The sequence below is a fragment of the Ornithodoros turicata genome, chromosome 1, assembly GCF_037126465.1.
Source record: "Ornithodoros turicata isolate Travis chromosome 1, ASM3712646v1, whole genome shotgun sequence".
Lineage (NCBI taxonomy): Eukaryota > Metazoa > Arthropoda > Arachnida > Ixodida > Argasidae > Ornithodoros > Ornithodoros turicata.
In genome coordinates, this window is record NC_088201.1 from 60,028,207 (window position 1) to 60,044,495 (window position 16,289).

Consider the following 16,289-nt stretch of genomic DNA (forward strand, 5'->3'; position numbering starts at 1 on the left):
GGAATGGTCACGACAAACATATCAGTCTATATGTAACGAGGATTCAGCTCCAACAGAGAACCGATTGGTGCGTTGTGTTGCAGGGCCTTTGACTCGACCTGCAAGAAGCACAAACACGTTCATTTGGTAAGCGACGAGTAGAAGAAGGATGTATAGACACACACAGGGGGGGGGGGGGGGGGGACGAGTCGTGTCCTTTGCTCGTCGCTTAACGAATGGATTTGTATCAACCAGCCCGGCTTCTTCTTCGCGCCTAGACATGTTTATACGCAGACTCTCCTACCAAAAGAAAGGCCGATAAAGAAAAGACACGGCACTGCAGCGAACTACGCACGTTAGATACATCCTACTGAAGCCTACGAAAAAAAAAAATGGAGAAGCCGTTACATATTGAGCCACTCTCACACAATATTCATACTACCCAGCATACAAGTAGAGCTGCATAGACCTAGCAGCGAGTGGATGGCCACAGTAGATCCTAAAAAGGTTGGATCAGTTGGAAAGTACTTAAAGTAAGTAAATGGGTAGAAATCCAGCGATACCGGTAGAGATGTAGGAAGGGAGTTGCCTCAGGACAGAAGCCGCCGATATTTCGAACAGTGACTGTTCTTCTTCTGGGCACCGTCCTCATCATTGGCATAGTATTTAAAGGGTTTGGTGTGACGTGTTTAAAGGTTCATGCCAATTGTGGGTCAACAGCCCGGAGGGAAGAAAGGTTCCGTACGGGCTTCTACGGCCGGAGTGAATGGCTGCTTTGTTAGAGTGTGGAGGGGATTATGTGAACGTTGTGATCTAGGCTACAGACCAGTTACAGAAAAATGGAAGGTTCACGAACACGTGGACGAAACGGGACAACAGGCAAGAATTGGCATGCATAGCGAAAGATAAGGAGGCTAGTGGTTACGTGGGGAAAATTCCAGAACAAGCAAAGGTTTTTTCTTAAAATATATTTGTAATACAAAGTTGTGGCATGCAATAAAGAAAGTAGAAAGCAGTGGCCATGCAGAACATAACAGATGATAATGGAGGTAGAAGGGAAAAGCATATTTTATTTGTGAAGTGTTTCTAGGGTGCCTTGTGATTTGTTGATACCGGACGGGTGAAGAGCGTTGAACTTGTATATGAGATAAGACTCCCTATCACGTCTGGTCCCAACAAAGGAGTACACGGCGCTAATAACCCATACCATACAGGACCTCCACGAACGAAAGCTCATCACACGTGATGACCTCAGATATCTCACCCCATCAAACACAGGCGCAGGTCGTTTTTATTTACTGCCCAAAATCCACAAGGTACACGCCGACGAGCTCTATACGGCTGACATCCCCGGCAGGCCAATTGTATCTAATAACAACACACCAACAGAAAGACTCTCGAAATTCCTGGACCACTATTTAAACCATATTCCGACAACACTGCCATCGCATGTACAAGACACACCCCACCTCCTCAGAATAATCAGAGATATAAACAACACTCGTACATTTGGTAGGGACACAATACTAGCCACGCTTGATGTGACATCACTGTATACTAACATCCCACACAACGACGGAATCACAGCCCTCTGCAATACCCTTTCTACAACAAACACCAGAAAAGACACGGAAACACGGACTCGCTCTAATGGACTTGATCCTTAAACTGAACTACTTCGAGTTCAATGGCGAATACTGCCTACGAGTACACGGTACAAGTATGGGCACACCTGTTGCACCCACATACGCAAATATCTTCATGGGGTTCTTAGAAAACAAAGTTCTCCGCGCCCTCTCATTAAAACCCACGGTGTACCTTCGATACATCGATGAAATACTGATAATATGGGAACACGGGGAACATGAATTTCAAAAGTTCATAGATCTACTGAACACCGCGCATAGCAACATAAAGTTCGCATCACAACAGTCAACTCACTTAATTAACTTCCTCGACACCACAATATCACGAGACAACGGCAACCTCATCACAACCCTGTACAAAAAGCTAACTGACAAAAAAATACCTTCACTTCAAGAGTCACCACCCGCGTCACTGTAAGGTTGGAATTCCTAATGGGCAGAGTGTAAGACTACGCAGAATTTGTTCAAACGACACAGATTACGCTGAGAAGCTTGACGAACTCTGCAGTACACTTGCCCAAAGGGACTATCCAGACTCCCTCCTAACCGAATTCCGTCGCAAGGCACTCACACTCGATCGAGACGAGGTTCTGGAAAACCGAAAAAATCCTGACGCGCGCCAAATAAGCTTCATCACAAGATATTCCAACGCACTTCCAAACATCAAAGCCATTCTACAGAAGCACGAGCCCCTCCACCAAAGCAATGACCGACTTAGCAATATATTCACAAATCCCATACAGGTGACATACCGACGCGCAAAAAACCTGGCAGACTCCTTGGTCAATGCCAAAATCAGCAAAACGAGCACCCCGTACACGGGAACACGACCCTGCAACCTCCCGCGCTGCAAAACATGCAAGCACGTTCAACACGCTAACTCCATCAAAACCACTGCGAGCAATTACACCCACCCCGTTAACCACGCATTCACATGCACAAGCTCCAATGTCATATACTGCATTGAATGCGGCTACTGCTCTATGCAATACATTGGTGAAACCGGCCAACAAATGAACAACCGCCTTACCGGACACTGAACCGACACGTCCAACAAACTCCCCAAAGCAGTCGCCGAACACTTTAACGTTCCTAGTCACAATTTTGACAACATTAAACCATACATTCTAGAAACCGGGTTTAGATCCACACGTGACAGACGTGATAGGGAGTCTTATCTCATATACAAGTTCAACGCTCTTCACCCGTCCGGTATCAACAAATCACAAGGCACCCTAGAAACACTTCACAAATAAAATATGCTTTTCCCTTCTACCTCCATTATCATCTGTTATGTTCTACATGGCCACTGCTTTCTACTTTCTTTATTGCATGCGACAACTTTGTATTACAAATATATTTAAAAAACTTTTGCTTGTTCTGGAATTTTCCCCACGTAACCACTAACCTCCTTATCTTTCGCTATGCTTGCCAATTCTTGCCTGTTGTCCCGTTTCGTCCACGTGTTCGTGAACCTTCCATTTTTCTGTAACCGGTCTGTAGCCTAGATCACAACGTTCACATAATCCCCTCCGCACTCTAACAAAGCAGCCATTCACTCCGGCCGTAGAAGCCCGTACGGAACCTTTCTTCCCTCCGGGCTGTTGACCCACAATTCGCATGAACCTTTAAACACGTCACACCTAACCCTTTAAATAATATGCCAATGATGAGGATGGTGCCCAGAAGAAGAACAGTCTCTGTTCGAAATATCGGCGGCTTCTGTCCTGAGGCAACTCCATTCCTCCTTAAAGTAAGTAAAGTACTGAAGTACTCGCACCTACTTAAGCATAAACTGTATACGAAGGAAAAGCAACATTACCGCCTGAGTCGTGAACCCGCACAATAGTGCACCCGACGTAAAACGAGAACAATGCGGATCGCGACACACGCACGTGTCGGCGTAAATCTGTACCACTCGCTTCTCCCTTTGTCTCAATCTCGATCTCTTTGTGTGTTACATCTCAAGTGCTGTGAATAGAGTGCCGACGATCGTGAGCAGGATGCGGCATCGCGAGGATGGCTCCACCGATCGCGAAAATTATGATGCATAGGGTTCCGCGTTTACGACATTTATTTGAAAAACAACACATGGAGGCTCTACAGGGTGTCCCAGAAAACGTGTCATTCAATTATAATAAAAAAACTACGCCACCTAGAATCATGAGGTCAACGGCATTTGTTCTTATTAGGGTTTTGCCACCTTGTAAAGTTAATGTGATGTACCCCAAGTTTAATTATGCAAATATTTGCGAACTGAACTCAGAACTTTGCCAAGAGAATGTCACTTTTTTACCCCACCAATATGAAGAGCGTGCCGAATTCACTCAAATTCATGATAATTGACAGTGATATTCACGGGCTATCCCATCGGAAAAAATAGCCGAATATCATGCTTTTCGGAGCACCGGACCATAACGCGCGATGTCTTTCTGAGCGCAATCGCTCGCAGACCGACGAAAGGAGGTTCCGAAGCCAGCCCACAGAGTGATAGTAGAAAAAGTAACAGTTCCTAAGATTGGGAGAGGAAAAGCATTATCCCAGCGAAAGTCGGACGTGATAAGCCATGCCTGCGTTATCTCTTTCTGCGATGCCGGGGTGGGCTGGGTTTCTAACCTCCTTTCGGCGGACACAGATTGCGCTGAAAAATTCATCGTGCGCTATTCTGTGCGACCTCCGTAGAGCATGATGTTCGGCTATTTTTTCCGATGGGATAGCTCCTGAATATCCCTGTCAATTGTCATTAATTTGAGTAAATTAGACACGCTCTTCACATTGGTGGGGTAAAAAAGTGACCTTTACTAGGCAAATTTCCGACTTAAGCTCTAACAAATTTACATAATTAAACTTACGTTACACGACATTCACATGAGGAGGGCGCAAAAACCCAGTAAGAACAAATACCCTTGACCGCATGGCTCTAGATGTTGTAGTTTTTTATTGTAATTCAATGACACGTTTTCTGGGACACCCTGTATAGGCACCTGTGTTTCTTTTTTAAACATACGTAATCCCTAGCGCTTAATTTTAAAAGCAACAATGAATAGCGAAAGTAGGATGTGTACGATGACAGTCATGATCTTTAACCGTGCGACGAAGCAACGAAGAACGCCACAAAATGAATACTTACATACAGGGTGTTTTTTTTACACAAATTTTTAATGAAAAAGGCTACGACAGCAGTGCTGACGTCATGTTGGCAGGCATCCCGTGGGACAGTGTATGTAACTACTGGACGATTAATTAGCTAATATTCATTAATTCATTAGATATTTACTGGTAAATGAGATAACAGAATTGGAGCCATTCATTATTCATACCCATCGTCCTTACTAAGCAGCCCCAGAAGCGAACGTACCTTGAGATATAAACTGCCCACTTTCGCTATGCAAATATGATATCCTGATGATATGAGTTAGCGTGACACGCACGCGAATGTAGCAGGTCAAAGGCTTAGCTATAGATAGGCCAGCGAGCCGAGGCGGGCTCCATCTAGGGACAAACACAACATAAAGAGCCTACGAGAACCCAAGGAACAAAGTCAAAAGTAATTCACGAAAAAGCTCATGAGTGCTTCCCCTGGCACTCATTGGCTTATTCGTGAATTACTGGTCGAAAGGCGTAGTGTTCGTCCGGTAGGCCTGCGACTGTTAGGAAACTTATAACTTATAACTTATGAAGCGCAAAAGGACGCTCTTTCATTCCCTTATCCACCAATGAATTACACTGAATTACGTCCTTTTGCGCTTCACCGCGACCAGCCGCGACAAAATCTGTAAACCGAAATCAATTAATTACAGCAATAAATGACCCGCTTCGTGGCAGATTTTTCTCTAAAAGGTGTCCACTGAAGGTCCCAAAAGGGGTAATATCCATCTTAATGCCGACAGCACCCTGCTTTAGAAGTTATGTTCTTTTTACGAAACTCACTTGAATTTTTATTTAAATAATGGGCGCCTCCCACTCATTCACACGGCGCGCAGCTTGTAGGTGGTACCGAACAGATACTTGTAAAAAAGAAAGTTCGTCGATTGGTGCACCCGTTCGCGAATTATTTAGCCCGGGGATTTAGCTGAAACACCCGTTATATACAGTGACGAATCTGATGTCATCCAGTGGTAGAAAATAACTTGCTAACTAGAAACATGTTCGCCCACCTATAACGCCGATCTTCAGGGGCTGGCTTCACACTGCTACCGGCAGGAACATGACCCAACCAATGCTGACATCTCAACGCATGAGGAATAATCAATAATGAACGCACAGCGTCGCTCGTCGTGGTTACGCCAATCACGTTCGTGGAGAGAGGGACGAGATATCACAACTCAGTGTCACGGGATGGGTCAGGACAGGTCTCACGGAATGCCCGACTCCCTTAAAAAAAAAAAAAAAATAAGATCGTGGAACATATGATGTATCAACGTTGAATAACGTGTTATGTGTAAGACAAAATAAACTGCAGTTGACAGAACAGGAAAAGGTTTTACCTCCTCCTCCGTTCTTTTCGTGCTTGTCGTTTTCGTTATAAATTCGTGGCTGGGTACTTCGTACGCCGTACTCGCAGAACAACTCGCTCATGAGAGCTGTATTGTCCTTGGAACGTCACTTGGAGTGTGTATACGGAACCGATTTCTAGGATAGCTTATTCTGCGTCCTAGCAGCGGCATGGCCGAGCAGGTTAAGGCGTCCAGCTCGTTGGTGGTAGCCACGGTCGTGCTGAAGACTTGGAGGTGGTGCGTTCGGATCTTCGGATCCTCCTCCGGTTGTGCTGTCTGAGGTTTTCCCTGGGTTTTCCGAAGACTTTCCAGACGAATGTCGGAACAGTTCCCCTTGAAGTCGGCCCAGGGCGCATACCTGTCCCCCACTTCTTCCTGTTGTCATCTCTCCATTTGTCCACATCTGTACGCCGCTCATAGCCACAGTTGCTTCGCGGCGCTAACACCGAATTTAAAAAAATAATTATATGTGTCCGTTCTCGAACGAGATATTACGGCGTCTGGTCACTAATGCCAGTGTCAAAAGGCGTCGAGTGGATGAACTCGCTGTTAACTGTAAGCATAAAAACCAACAATGATGTCGAAAACGAAAGCTATACGAACTTGCGCGAAACTTTCTGTTGGAAACGCTCAGATACATACCAATCAGTGTCCTTTGCACAGATGCCGGGACACAATCGGCACGTGAAGTTCCGTCTCGATTTGGCCGCCTAGTCAAATGTCTCGTTTTCGCTAACGCTTCATTGAACCAGGCCGGTAACATATGGTGCACTGCCCCCCAATATTAAATCCTGCGAGGTGTCCCACGTAAAAGTAGCCCATATCCATGCGCTACTGATGTCTCTGTGCTTATTGATGATCAGAGAAGTCGTTGAGAATGATTGCATTGATAATCAACACACCCTGTGCGCGGCTAAACATATTCCGGTACCCCCGCGGCCGCTTCCAACATGTGCGGGTTGTCGACGTACTTCTCCTTCAAATACGAGGGGTGTTCAAGTCAAGCCGGGACTTTTCATTTTTCGCAAAAGTAAAATGACCTTACAGGCGAGAAATTACTTTTATTTTTCAACGTAATCTCCAGTTGGCACTAATGCACTTGTCCCAGCGTTTCACGCGGGCTTGGATGCCAGCAGCGTAGAAATCCTTACCGGCGCGTAGATGATGGCGTGCCATGATCGGACCGCATTCTTGACCTCGTCGACGTAGCTGAAGTGGCGGCCCGCAAGGAACGCCTTCAGTGGCCCGAAGAGATGGAAATCGCTGGGGGCGAGGTCTGGACTATAAGGGGGATGTGGCAGCAACTCCCAGCCAAGTTCCTGTAAGGTGCGTGTCGTGAGATGCGCGGTATGCGGGCGTGCATCGTCCTGTAGGAGGAGGACTCCTTTGGTGATGAGGCCCGGCCGCTTTTGCTTCAGTGCCTTATGCACGTCCCTGAGAACCTGGCAGTAATATGCACTATTGATGGTGGTACCACTGGGCAGTAAACCAACATGAACAACGCCAGCCTTGTCCCAGAAAACCGTGGCCATGACCTTACCCGCAGACGGGGTGCTTCGGAACGTCTTGGGAGCTGGCGAGCCCGGATGCTTCCACTGTTTTGATGCGCGTTTAGACTCAGGAGTGAAATGGTGCACCCACGTTTCATCGTACGGGATGATCCGATCAAGGAACGGCTGTCCTTCAGTGTGGAAACGGTACCTTAGCTCTTGAGAGATTTCTAGACTTCTCTGCCGGTCAAACACGGAGAGCTGCCTGGGGACCCAACGAGCACTAACTTTCCGAAACTGGAGGTGTTCATGAATTATAACGATTCAACGTTTTTCAACGTTCCCACAGAAAGGTCTGTCTTTCGAGCCAGTTCGAGACATCTTATCTGTCGGTCCTTGAGGATCAGGCGCTCCACAAGTTCGATGTTCTCAGGAACTCTGACACTGGGCTCTGAGCCGCCCCTGCCGGGATCGTCCTTCACTGATGTACGGCCATCTCGGAACCGTTTCCACCACTGGAGGTTATGGAGGATGTGGGAGGAAGGGAACATCAGGCTTTGCATGAAATTATGCGGGGGTTTCAGAAAGTAACAACAAACTCACAATATTTCAAGAAACAAATACACCAGGCATTTCAAACTCCCGCGCAGGGTAGGGAAGGTTTTGACGCTGCCCAATAGTTGGCGTAGCATGCTTAACCGGAAGCGCAGCATACACGAAATGACAGCAGCCCTAGTCGTTTCCACCGTAGAAGAGTAGTGAGCAATCCTCATTTTTTGTGATCGGAGACTTTGAAACCACGTGAAATTCCTGAAGGAGTACTACAACATAATGAGATACCTGCTTTGGTGGTGAAACCTGGGTGCGTCACTATAACCTCTAAATCAAGTAGCAGTCTTCAGAATGGCGGCACACGTCCTCTGCAGTCGTGAAAAACTTAATGTGGAACCCTCCGCTGGAGATATCCTCTTCACTCTCTTCTGGTATGTGAGTGGACCAGTTTTGGAGCTGTCGTAGAGTGCTTTCGTCTGAGGGCGTTCTTCTCTTTCGTGATAACGCTCGCCCCCACACCACTGTTGTAACTCTCGACACCTTTCGGAGATTCAGATTTGAGATCTTACAGCATCCCTCGTACAACCCTGATCTTGCTTCCTATGGTTATCATGTGTTTGGACCTTTGAAGGTCGGTTCGAGAGGAAGATTTCACAATGGCCACAACGCCAAAGGATCGATGCATTTCCGGCCAAAGGCTCAGCCGTATCTTTTCTTTATCTTTTTCGAAATGAATAAAGAAGTTGGTGCATCGGTGTCAGAACTGTATCGAAAAGGAGGGCGACTATTTAGAAAAACGACATATTATTTGTATCTCCAATTGAATAAGATATCTCAAAATATTTAATTCTCTGTTACCCTTTGAAACACCCTTGCATTATGTGGTGACAAACCTGTGATGGGGAACATGCCCACTCTGCAGGATAAACCCGCTTCAGTGAGGATTTTCTGGCACGTACCAAATTTTATACTGACATCATCTGCAGCCTGTCTCATTGGCAACGGCGGTCAGCGTGAACGATTTCTCATCGGCGTGTTTTCGGGGGGGTCGTCTTCGAAGGATCGACATCCATCAAAAAAAAAAAAAAAGAACAAAAAAGCACTTGAATGTCTTCGATTTCGATTTCTCAGGGTTCTTCGAAAGCTGCTTGTAGCGTATCTTTTTCTTTTTTTGCGTTTCATCACCCGTTTTTCCCGACATGGACATAGACATGAACGCAACTGCTGAACTATGTCGTTCATTGTGAAAGGCGACGCACGCTGCCTGTTGACGTCCACTGAGAGGCTTGCACAAAACGAGTACGCGGAAATACCTGCTTCCTTTATTGCATGTGCACTGGCACGTGTGGTTGCCACTTCGCTGCTCGTTCTGCATAAAAAAATATAGAGTATAGAGAAATGTATAAAAAAATATAGAGTTGGATAATGAGTCCTCGAATCTCGAGTCTTAGTCCTTTTTCTATGTTGTATTGCGACGCTGGACTCGATGCTGTATAGCAATTAAGTGGAATGACTCGACGCCGGTAGCGAAGAAGGTTTCGCTTAAGACGCGAGGCGATCGTTGGGTTGGGTAAAGGTGTTCGCGGTATACAATTGATTCGTTCCAATATCGTCTTTTTGCAGTTTCGCATTGAAGTGTGATTGATTTCTGCATAATGACTTCGCGTGGAAACGGAACGCAAACACAAATTTATATGGCACAGGAAAATATGTTTAGCAATATGGTTATTTGAAATACATCCTAGATGCTGCACCTCTGCTCAGAAGCTATTGCACAGGTTCCGTTTGAACGCCCCCGTACGGGCGCCAGTTCCTCCATAAAATTGGGAGGGTTGATTCAGTGAACTGTGCACCTTGTACAGCCGTGGGAGACACCGAGCACATTCTCGTGCACTGTTCCAGATGCGCATCTCAAAGGGCAGTATGAAATCTGCTCTCGACAACAAAAAGTGCTGGGTATTTGGCCACCTGACAAGGGGGGCGCTGGTCTTGTGTTGGATTTATCGCCTCCACGTAGGGCAGGCGAAAGTGGCGTTCTTACTTTTTCTTTCCCTTTTTTTTCGGGCAAGGGGGGGGGGGGGATCTGTTTATGGGAGTAGCCGAGTTCGTCGTGTGACGGATTGAATCTCTCTCTCTCTCTCTTTGTTATTTTTATTTTTTGTTCTTTTCAACATCAACATAAATCTGCTATAAATTACTTCTGTGTCTCCAAGTCCCGCAGGCTGTTAAGGCATCGAAAGCGATCATAACAATCACAATGAAGCTTGTGCCATGAAACAATCAATTCACCACAGAAGCAACAGTGCAAACAGCAAGTTGGCTTTATACTGACACAGAGAGTAAACATCTGATTGTAAACAAACGGAAGAGTTTGCTTGGAAATCCCGTGACACCCAGACATGCCGCGTATCGTTAGCAAACAAAAATGCGGTGAGCGCTCAAACGTTGCCGACATCGCGTTCGTTTGCAAAGCCCGAGGCGTGCTCCTGCGCGCCAGCCTTTCAACGTGTTACGTGCAGAGACAACAACGCAACGACGAGGGGCTGTTTTAAATGCGCACCTCGTCAGCAAATCGCGACGAGAAGAAATTTGGTCGGAGTATCTGACACGTCCTAATCTCGTTTGAAATTCTGCTTCCCATGGTTGCTGTCTCTTGGGGTAATCCAAGGCTTTGACGCCTGTTTCACCTTACACTTCGAAGGCCTTTTGGGCGGCGATTTTTCTGTCAGTATCTTGGTTTCAAAGTGGATGAATGCGCTACATTACAGGAGCGTCGAGAAGCCCTGGAAGCGCAGGGGTTTGATCAGTTTCTTTGCATGCACTGTGCGGAGGAACTCATCGGTGTATTTCGCGGATGTGACGTTCGTACAGTAGTTGAACAGCCTGTTGAAGTATTTGATTGAAATGCAGAATGTGCCCCGCTAATTTAATGCACGATCGTAAATTTTAGGCGAATAAATATAGGGTATCTTTAAAGGGACTGCAAAGCGAAATGCAAGCGCATGTTTTTATGTACCACCAGGTGGAACTTGGTTTTGTGATGACACACACAAGCCATTACGTCTCAGTTCTTCATATTTTTCGTGATAACGAGTCTCAAAGATTGATAATTTCGCGATCGCAGCGTCCACAGACGTCTGCCACGGGCAACAGTTGGAGGCCGCTCCGGATTGACGGACTGGTATTACGTGATATAGACGTATTATCCCAGGCAGCACACAATATTGGGCCAATTACTGGTTCGGTGACGGCGATACGGGTCCAATATGGGACCGTTTTGCCAGGATTTTTTCCATATTGGTTCAAACTTGGCAATATGGGACCCATAGTGCCAAGTTTGAGCCAGTAATGGGGAAAATGACGGCAATATGGGCACCATATTGCCCGTGTGCATCCCATATTGGCTGAAAATGTGGAAAATGGGACGTACCCCTATTCGTACTTGTACCAAATGGCCAAGCAGCACGGCAAGATTGGACGTCGAAGCATGTGAAATGCCCTGCCCAATACGTCGTTACATCCAAAATAACTTCCCGAAGACGATACGCATTGTTCCAAACAGTCAACATGTCTGGCAATGCCACTGTAACATGCACTGTAACTCAACTGGTACACCTGCACCTGCTGCAAACATTCGCCATCTTGCTTCGCGATGCCAATCGCTCAAACCGACTCCGAGCGTGTGGCTGTTTGAGCGAGATCACGCGTCCTACAACTAATACGCATGCGCGACACTCGTATGGGTCTTTCAATCGAGCGAAAATGCCGTTGGTTTCTGTAATGACAATGGAAGCCGCATGTCAAGTAAAAAACACAATGTTTGATAGAAAGGGACGTCTGTTCTGTAAAGCTAGGTGCCTTGAAGTTACTGCAGAGGCAGTGCGTGCTGTTGAGGTATATGTCCGTCACAGTCACGAAAGTGTTTTCTCCGTTGTACTCTAGGAGCGGGTTGGAAGTTTTTAGTCATGTATACTAATGCAATCCCAATGAAGGTTTTTGAGGAATGTTTCGTTTTTAGTATGAGGGCAGTACTATTTTTGAGGCATGATATGGGCAAGCTTTGCTTGTCCCATCCTACAGTTGGCAATACGATTACCCGGACTCATCATTGGCGTTATCACAGAAAAATTGGCGCAATATGGGCTTGCCAATATGGGCTTGCCAATATAGGCAGCCAATGTTGGTCCAATAGGGAGCGTGGTTACACTTTCCATGTTGGACCAATATTGGCAGCCGATATGGGACCAGTATTGGCCAACCTGGCAGCCCACATTGGTCCAATTTTGGGCCGATAGTGGTGTGTTGCCTGGGATGTATCGCATTTGAGACAAGTTACTAGCTACTATTAGACTTGTTTTGATGAATAACAGCAACTCTTCTGCAGTTCGCTTTAAATGAGCTATGAACTCTACCAAGCTAGCCCGCCGACTGTGTCGGCTCCAAACGGCGATTTTAAGGCTGTGACACCTTTTGTATAGATGGATCTGATAGTCCGTATCTTCACCACATATAGCACGCTGCTACCCAACCATCATCCCCAATGACAACGTTCTCGCTCCTGATTTCCTGATAACGGGAGGCAGAGCTTATTATGTACGGTATTATGGCCAGAAAATAGGCTCCGCCTCCGGTTTTCAACAAATCAGGGACGAGTACGTTGTCATTCGGGATGATGGTTGGCTAGGAGCGTGCTATGTGGTGAAGTTCATTTTTAAGAGTGTAGAGCAGAACGCTATGTGTACCTCCGCGTTCGCGTCTGATCGGATGCTACAATTCTTCAAATGACGTAACAATGGATACGGGTATCTGGATGGCGGTACGTCTACTCGCCTGTATCGAAAACAAAGTGCGTTTTTGTATTAACGCTGTACACGTTATGAGGGAGAAGTATTGAACAATAAACTGTAAATAGAATTACGAAGCGTAGAAGAACAATATTACACCTATTACACCCGTAACTAAATACTCGCAGATAGGAGTTCTTACCTCATTTAAACGGTTGTAGCCTGTAAGAATATCTGCGCGATGTCTGCCATCTGTTGGCTTTTCTCTAGCGTCTCTGTGTCGTCTGCTAGCTCCTCTGCCATTACCATTGTCCCGGCATGAGTCTACAGAGTGAATAGAGTGACCAAAGGTGAAAGCTGTGAAAGTCGCTTTGCTATCGCTGCTGTGTGCAAAACCTCACAACCAGGTGATTTCTGCGAATGCCTGGTTTACGATGTAGTATATCGTGGTGCACCAACCGTGCACCTTCGACGTCGAAGCGCACATCGCTACTGGCCACCTGCAGGCTGGCTAGCCTATAGTTGCTTGCGTTCTTAATAGATGGCGCGCGAGACGCCTCAGGGTTGCCGCGTCTTGGAGTCCCCCAATTTTGTATGGCGCTGCAATCTTTGAAATTCGATTGCTTCAAAAATATTCAATATACCGCAGAGCTATTACGTATTTGAAGAGTTCAAGTTACAGGCTTTCAGAAGAACACAGACTTTCTATAGGTTTACCATTTATTTTACAGTTCCTTTAAAGAGAATGTCATACTTCAGAACTTCAAACATGTGGCATGGGGTTAGTAAGTTTGCACAAGATCACAAAACAATCAGTGCACCCTAAGAAAACGGATTTTTTTTTTCTGTAACATTCATGTTTTCCTTGCTATTGTATGTAGATAACGATTATGGGGGAAAAGATTTTAAAAATGCCCTGCTATACCCCACGTACGGTAGCAACTTCGTTAACATCCCGTTATGTAAACATGGCAAACCCGATAGCACAGGTAATTCGCACACTACTAGTATCGGTAGAGCAAGTCAAATGCTTGTAATAATTCTGGATCACCTTGCTGTTACGGGAGTGCTAGTGCGTCTCGCACTTGCATAAGCACGTATACACACACACTTGCATACAAACACATTTGCATAAACTCTTTCGTAAACACATGTGCGTAAGCACAACTTAAGCGTCACATATTTCGAAGCACTTGAAGCTTATATGGTGCAGCGTTCGTATTCGCGTTCAGCCGTGTCCACTCAGCAGAACCCAGAGAAGGCTACGTCTGAGTTTGCGTCATTTAACACACAGACGACTTGCCCGTCCAATGCACAAGACACTGCCTCGGCTCGGCTACACAATATTCGATTTCCAGAACGGAAAAAGTCGCCGTGACTGTGGTGCGCAGGCACGGCTTCAATAGTTTCAAATCGCGCGCGCCTAAGCCGTGCGTCCCGTCTAATCATATTGGTGAATCGTCCCCCATAAAGCATTCTTCTCCCCTTACCTTACCTTACCTTTTGGGATATGTCGTTTTAATTATATTTTCGGTCTTGTAAAAAAATATGCTGATGAAAAGAAGCATGATGGATGACAACTATAGCTGCCCGAGGAGTGAGGGCATCTGTTCTGAGGTTTCTAGCCACGAACTAAGCCGAGTGGCCGGAGGATTGGTTTCGAGCTCTTTAGATATAGTGCGCTCTCAGCTCCACAAGTGCATTTGATTAAGCGAATTCCGGACTTCCGTTCCACTGGATTATCAAAGTTAATTTGGGTTGATTGATTGAAAAAAAAAAAAAAAAAAAAGAGAGGTGAGTTACGACAAAGTCGGGATTGGCTACTCCAGAACACGTAAATAGAACAACAAGACATTGATAAATGCGATAGGATATCATGAAAAAAGCTCCCCTGAGATAAACAGCGTTTCCGCATAATTTTCAGACAAGTAGACTTTTTAATACAATTTTTTAACACGTTAGGTGAAACACTTTGTATACAATAATGGACATTAAAGGAGATAAGAACTCCAATCTGCATGTATTTAGTTACGGGTTTAATATATGTAATATTGTTCTTCTACGCTTCGTAATTCTATTTACCAATTTATTGTTCAATTCTTCTCCTTCATAACGTGTGCAGCGTTGATATAAAAACGCACTGTTTTTCGGATACAGGCGAGTAGACGCACCACCATCCAGATACCTCTATCCATTGTTACGTCATCTGAAGAATTGTAGGACCCAATCAGATGCCAACGCGGAGGTACACATAACGTTCTGCTTTACACTCTTAAAAATGATGGTGGTGGTGGTGATGGTGAAAGGGCTTGCCGTTGTCGGCCTCACGTATGTGGGCAAAGGTGAGATGCCGCTCTCATTGCTTTTTTATAAAGATATGTTGCCGACAAAAAATAAAATAAAAAAACACTCTGCATACGTTAAAGGGGCTATGAACTCTACCAAGCTAGCCCGCCGACTGTGTCGGCTCCAAACGGCGATTTTAACGTGCTGGCTGTGACACCTTTTGTATAGATGAATCTGATAGGTTCGTATCTTCACCACATGGCACGCTCCTAGCCAACCATCATCCCGAATGACAACGTTCTCGTCCCTGATTTGTTGAAAACGGGAGGCGGAGCCTATTTTGTAGCCATAATGCGGTACAGAATGGCTCCACATAATAGGCTGCGGCTCCCGTTATCAACAAAGCAGGAGTGAGAACATTGTCATTGGGGATGACGATTGGCTAGCAGCGTGCTATATGTAGTGAAGATACGAACCTATCAGATTCATCTATACAAACGGTGTCACAGCCAGCACGTTAAAATCGCCGTTTGGAGCCGACACAGTCGGCGGGCTAGCTTGGTAGAGTTCATAGCCCCTTTAACGTATGCAGAGTGTTTTTTTATTTTATTTTTTGTCGGCAACATATCTTTATAAAAAAGCAATGAGAGCGGCATCTCACCTTTGCCCTACAGCCCCTAACTAAAGGTTAATGAATGAATTTTAGGTAATTAGTAATAACGTATTCTCTTTCCGGGGATGTCTGCCTGGCCCCAAAAACTCAACTGCAGAAACGGTGTCCATGCCGCCCCCATAGCTCTTCTGTGAAGTCTGTTGCGGATAAATTAAAAACACCCTTTATTTCCACATTGTGTGAGCGTCGATTTGTTACTACGTCAGTTATACCCCTTTCCCACGGTCTAATTTAGTGTCACTTTCAACGAGTGACTCTTGCACTTAGCGTCATTCGTGTGCAGTCACACGGCATCTTTTATTGACACTCGGCGGAAAGTGCTACTAACGATTTAATGAGTTCCCTTCATTTCACTTCGGCGGACCGATTGCGCAGCCTCGAGA

The 16,289-nt window shown here is 45.8% G+C and overlaps 1 protein-coding gene and 1 long non-coding RNA gene across 2 annotated transcripts in view; one reads left to right on the forward strand and one right to left on the reverse strand.

Moving 5' to 3' along the window:
- Positions 1-16,289, reverse strand: part of LOC135399272 (uncharacterized) — a 186,190-nt gene that overhangs the window by 114,839 nt on the left and 55,062 nt on the right. The window lies entirely within an intron of this gene.
- The window catches only part of LOC135378442 (hemicentin-2-like), a 73,588-nt gene that overhangs the window by 30,119 nt on the left and 27,180 nt on the right, over positions 1-16,289 (forward strand). The gene's annotated exons all lie outside the window — the stretch shown is intronic.